The sequence below is a fragment of the Gavialis gangeticus genome, unplaced genomic scaffold, assembly GCF_001723915.1.
Source record: "Gavialis gangeticus isolate Ggan-Ray unplaced genomic scaffold, GavGan_comp1, whole genome shotgun sequence".
Taxonomy (NCBI): Eukaryota; Metazoa; Chordata; order Crocodylia; family Gavialidae; genus Gavialis; species Gavialis gangeticus.
Window position 1 is genome coordinate 55592490 of NW_017728993.1, and position 6436 is coordinate 55598925.

The window sequence follows — 6436 nt, forward strand, 5'->3', positions numbered from 1 at the left end:
AGGGGCGGTCGGGGGAGGGAAAGGTAGAGCGAGAGCGGGGAGCGCCTGAGCTGACCCCTCCCTCTCCCGCCCTGCTGCAGGTCTCTCCTGCTGCCCTCGGCCCCCCAACCTGAGGTGGCTTCCTCCAGTGTTTCCCGCAGCAAGGAGGTGGCGTCCTGACGTGGAGCGGGGCTGCCGCGGGGACGGCCCCTGCCAGGAGCGCGCGGGGCGGCGCACAGCAGGGGAAGGAGCCCCAGGCCCGCCAGGCACCTCGCGCCCGGGAGCGGAGCTGAGAGACTACGCGGCATAAGGCCCAACAGTGGGTCGCAAGGATTTGTGAAGGGGTCGCGAACGCACTTAAAGATGGGCCACCAAACTTTAAAACCGGATTCTCCTTTCAAGGAGAAAAATGGGGGGGCTGAGGCGTTTCCCTTGCAGGCTGGCAGAGCTCCAGCCTGTAAGGAGCTGCTTGGGGCTCCCGTGCCCCCAACACATCCCCCCCGCCCACACACTGGGTCAGGAGTGAGGAGCATTAGGTCAGGACTGCTGTGTGACCTCCAGCAGTTGGCTTTGCCTTACTTCCCCTCTTTGTCAGCCCCGTGGCGGTCAAGGGAGAGCCTGCCTCTTGCTGGAGTATGGCTGTGGACTGAGCCTACAACACTGGGATCTCAAGGTCAGATAAGGCAAGGGTATAGATGCCACTGAAATACACTTTATAGCTAATATAAATGATGCTTACCAGGCTTTGTAACTGGAAATTAGAGGTAGAGGAGTATGTTGGATGGATGTTGCCTCTGAAATGATCTGCACTGGATTACCATCGTGGATTCATAGATTGGCAGGGGCTGGCAGGGACCTTGTAGATCATCGGGTCCAGTCCCCCCGTGCTCAGCTACTTTGTGCAGTGCATTGTGGGAATGACGCACACCAAAATACAGCCTCCTGTGTGGATCTGTGCTCCTCCGTTGTTGACTGCAACATGTTTCTGTAGTTGCCATCCCCACTATGATAGTGCTTATGTGTACTGTCTGGTGTTGACGAGCACCAAAATTGTCTTGTAAAAGTGGTAGAAATGGGCCTGGGGGTCAGTACAGTCGAGGTCTTGGAACGTATCCCTATTTGTTGCTTTGTAAAGTGGGTTCCCTTTATGTGAATTCAAGTTATGCGCCACTTTCCAGGAACAAATATACAGCATGAAGCGAGGGAACCCTGTACACACCTCTAAGTGAAACACATCAAGTACACTCCAGTTCAAAAAGCAAGCTGACACATCAGTTAACATTTGTACAGTCCACCAGAGATAAATGGCACATATATTACATTACTGATGATTTCAGAAAAGACATGACCAGTGTATGTGAAAACAAATGAAAACCCAATATAAATTGATAAAATTTTCTGTGAAGAGACAGGTGATAATTCCATTGTGGCTTGGAAGCCAAGGTCTGAGAATCACTGCTGTATTGGAAACTGTGTTCTAGAATGACTGTCCCTACTGTCCAATACAAAACTAGCATTGTGCAAAAGTCAGCCAGCAAATAGCAGGTTGTTAAAAAAATAAAACATACCTCAAGTGAAGGGCAGCAAACAATTCTCTAGAAAGGGGAGAGCAGAGTTTTCATCCCCTCTTATTTGATTGTGTTCAGTGACTAAATTCAAGACATCTCTAAATATCTTACATGGGGAAAAGACATAATTAGGTTTCAGATCTAACAATCTGTCAATATGAAAGGGACAATTCACACCTCTCAGATTTAAACATTGAAACTGCTACGGACATACGGGGCCCACCTACATTAGAAAAACATCATTGCTACAAACTATTGGGTGTAATATCTAGCATCTCAAACTCCTTTAAAAAACATATCCATACAACTTGTGTAACTGTTAGAACAATTGATTTGATGCAGCACCTTAGAGCAAATCATTATCTCATATTCGCCTGCAATAGTACATTATATTTTACCCAAAAAAATGATGACAGGAACACACAGGCACTGCAACCAGCTACCTCCTGCAGTGCTGTAGAGCAGGTATGTCAAACCCCTCGTTGTGGGCTGGATCTGAACCCCAGGGCTTTTTGTAGCCTGAATCTAGACATAGCAACAGAGGCAGTAGGTGCTAATGCAGCTGTCACTCACTCCCTTACTGCTGACACATCCCCAACAGGGCTCTGTACCTGGAATTTTGGTGGTGGGCCCCACCACTGCTCAGCCTGCCCCCCAATTCCCAGTCCCAATGAGAGCCCCAGGCCAGAAAACATGGCACTGCAGGCTATATCTGGTTCATGGACCCTACATTTGACACCCCTGCTGTAAAATACTGGTAATGCTGTCTAGAGTGTACTGAGCGTAGGCACTCCAACTCAGAGGTTTCAAGAACAGAGTCGCTGCCCAGCTATACTGCTCATCAGTTGCAAGGATAAGTCTTGCAACCAGTAATTTAATGTAATTACTGTCCTTGCAATAGTGCACTTGCCTAATATAAACAGCTCCAACCAGACTGAAGGGCTCTGACTCATACTTGGATGGTTTTCTATGCAGTCAGAAAGGCTAAGGACTTAATGATTTTTATATAAGTTCTGCAGAAATTGTTGGGGCTACTTGGGAAGTGTTGGGAACAGCAAAATCACCTGATCCTGCTCACTTCCAGCCCTAGGAGAGAACAGGTATAAAGGAAACATGTTTATATGTTACTCATAGCGCAATAGGAAGGTTGAGGGATTTCCCAGTCATTCAAACACCAAGGAAGGGCAGGCTGGGGAGGGAAGGACACAGATCTCTCCTTACTCAGTTATTTAGTGCATCAGGAGAGAAAACAGATAGACTGGCATACTCTGCCTGACCTGGATACAGGCAACAAGGGCACAGCTGTGCAACTGGAGCAGCCTCTGGCTACTGCCCAGTTCAGGCATTACAAACAAGCTTGTCTCTTTACCAGTCTGGCCTGTAGGATGAATGAATCATCTAGAAGGAAAAGAGAGAAATTTTCCCCTACTGAGGTGGATTTAGCAACAGAGGCACTGGGCTGCCATTTGAGGAGTAAATGCATCCTTGTGCATAAGGGAGTTTGTGTTGAAAAGGAAGCATTTTGACAGGGACAGGCAGTGAATATTTGTAAAGAGGGAGGCCAGCAGAAGCATCTTCTCCTTCCAAAACGTCTGTCCCCTAATTCTGAAAGTAAAATCATGTCTAGCCCAAGTGGGACTTCATTTCTTTCATCCTCCCCATCTCTATATATGTTGTAGTTTGCATTAATACTTGCTAAATATACAATGACACATTTTTAATCTCAACCCACAATTTTGAGATGTTTTTGAGTAACTTCCTCCCTTCGGCAATTTGCCAGATTAATCACTAACGATAGGTATTCGTTACATGTAAATAATACATTTTATTTACAAAAGTGCCCTAACCCAGAGGCATCTGAACACTGCACAGACTCTCTGCACATTATTTTCTACCTTTACAGAATTGAAATTCTGAAATACACACATCAGAGTGAAAATGTTAAAATACATGTTTCAATTAAGAATGGATCTTTAATTAAAAATGAAAAACTTCAGTTACCATTCATTAAGCAGTTGTAAATCTGCCTTTAAAATGTCCCTTTCCTAATGCTTTGCTTCATACAAAATAATTTAAAAGGCTAATGTTAAGCAATTGCACACTTTTTATAACACCTTCTGAAAACCCTGGAAATTCATTTCCCACTAACAAAATTTATCCTTTTCTGTTGAGTTTCTTAAAAAATGAAATTGCAATTAAACATTGATGCTTTGGTTTCTAATTGCTTAATTTACAATATGCTATGGCAGCTTTGTTAGGGCATAGGATATGGAAGCAGCATTGCAATAGGGCTACATTAGGCAAAATTGCCTTTACCCTATTTTTGATTTTGTGCAGTTTAGTCTCTTGCAAAGGCAGTTCTGTGCACAAAAGGTAAAGGCCCTGGTCATCTCTTCTTCTCCCTCTTCAACCCAACCTTGAGGTCTGTGAATTAGGAAGACCCTTCTTGTGCAGATCACCTCATAAATAACAGAGGCTCAGCATCTTCTGCAGTGCCATCCTTGGTACCCCAGGGCCTACAGCTAATGTTCCATGAGTCCAGAGTTTAAAATAATGGAGTGGATGTGCTGTGGTGAAGAGTAGCCAGGCCAAGACTGAGCCAAAGGGGGGTGACAGATTCTTTCTTCTCCATCCCCACAGAATTCAACTAGAAGAGAGGGTAATACAAATATTATCTTTTCTCCAAAATGCTTCAGGTACAGTCACAGCCAATGGAAACTACTGCTAAAGGGCAGAATCAAGTCTAAGACTTAGAGTCTCCATGCAGATGGCACAGCACTCTAATTAGGCAGGTCTCATGGTCTTTTTACAGGCCACTCACAAGACAACTGTGGAAAGAGGGGAAAAGGAGAGGTGCTTTGTAAAGATGTGCTCATGGAAACCTCTTCTTCATGAACTCACTGCCTTGGAGTTTTACTGAAGAACCTCCCCAAATTTGTACAAAAATATGGTATGCGAAGTCATATATCATCTACATGTACAAATGTACAAGTGCATTTATACATACATGCTTGTGCATTTAGAGTTGTGCATGTAAATGATTATGGGCAGCAAACTGGAGGTTCCTTTGAAAAGCTTAGCTTTTGAATGACATGTTTTATGGATTGCTGTAGCAGAACCAGGAAAAAGGAACATAAACCATGTTGCCACCCCAGACATTTTCACAAGTTTGTGTTTTCTTTCTTTTCTATGGCATTATTATTTTTAAGTGGCCCAAACATATTTTAAGAACCCAAAGAACTTTTTTTCCAAATGTTTAAGTAACATCAAATTTTGGGTCTCCAAATTCCTTGAAAACAACCTGTAAGTAGTTACTTCTTTTCTTTTCCTGACAATATAATTATTTTTTCTCTGCATAAGAAGTCTGTGTCAAAATGGTAAACAAAAAAAACAACCAAGGAAGATATTCTAGGAGAGTAAATGTTTTCTGCTCTAGGGCAAACATTTAAAGCCAGTAAGGTTTCTTTTTCATTCTTTTTTCCAATAGAGTGACTGTATTGTGCTGTGTATATTGCTAACCCTTTTAAAATGACATTATGAGCTTACAGAGTGGTAAGATATGATTACCAGATATCCATACATTGAATTTCAGATGAATTTCAGACACAACTACAGATGTGGAACGAAAGGGTGAAGAAAATGCCTGACAGTGGAAAAATGGACATTCCAGCAGCTGAATCCTTACCACCAGGGGCTGACAAACCATGACAAAGGTGGCAATGTCTTAACCACCTATGTATGCTCCAAAGAACTAATTAAGTAGTGGAGCTATACCATTGATTCAACCAGCTGTGATTGTGGCGCAGAGCCTCAGTGTGACAGAGCAGATGGGGCGAGGAGGGACTGCTTGCACCCCTCTCCTTACCTGTTTGGCATCAGGAATCCCTCCAGCTGCTGCTCCAACCAGAAGCGGAGTGAAGCCCACAGAGCCAGGACTGCACTCCGGCCAAGCAGGCTGAGCTGACTGGGTCAGATGGTACAGACCCCAGGAAGGGAAGTGAGCTCCCCCAGCTGGAGGTGGAGCTCAGGGAAAGCCCTGGCTCTGATTAAAAGCAGCCTATTGGTGATTCACCAACGTCCCATCTCCCTCAGCAGGGATCCCATGTCTTAGCTGCTCAGAGGACAATACCCCTGACTGGAGGGAGGACCCAGCAGGGAGCTACAAGAAGCCCTCAGAACTGAGCAAGGTGGCAAGATGCAACTCTCAGTGGCTGAGAACCAGTCAAGCTGCTCGCCATTTTTTATACTTATTCAAGATGGGCTGTTCGATATCCCAGGGGTAAAGTCTGAGGTCTTTGGTACGGATAGGACCGGGTACCTCGAGATATGGCCCTGTGAAGGTCTGAGACTATAGTAAGACATGGAGCTTGAGGCAGGAGTGTAGGGGACAGAGGATCTCGCAATACAGACTTGTAAGGATCAAGCTACTGAGCTGTATCTCAGCAGCCAGCAGGAACTAGCTGTGATAGCTGCAATATCTCACCTGGACTAAGTCTGTTCCCCAACTGAATAATTCCTCCTTACTCTTTTTACAACTAAGTCATGGCAGGCGAGATTGAGTGAGGATGGAAATGTGCTAGCATTGAGGAGGAAAGTACAGGGCCATTGCTCCCCTATGCAGGCTGCTACAGGTCTGACTCATCAACACACATATCTTCCCAGGGTTGGCGCAGTGACATGGTGACACTCAGATTATGCAACACCTGCTGTAGTGCCTGCTGCTTGAAGGCACATGTACAATGAAAGATGCTGCAAAGTACAATAAATGAGCACAAATATGTGTAGTGTTCCACATTTTTGGTTTTTATTTAAAAAAAATTCCAGGAATTTTTCAGGGTTTATCTTCCAAACATAAAAACCGGGCTGAAATTGGGATAAAGGGAAGAAAA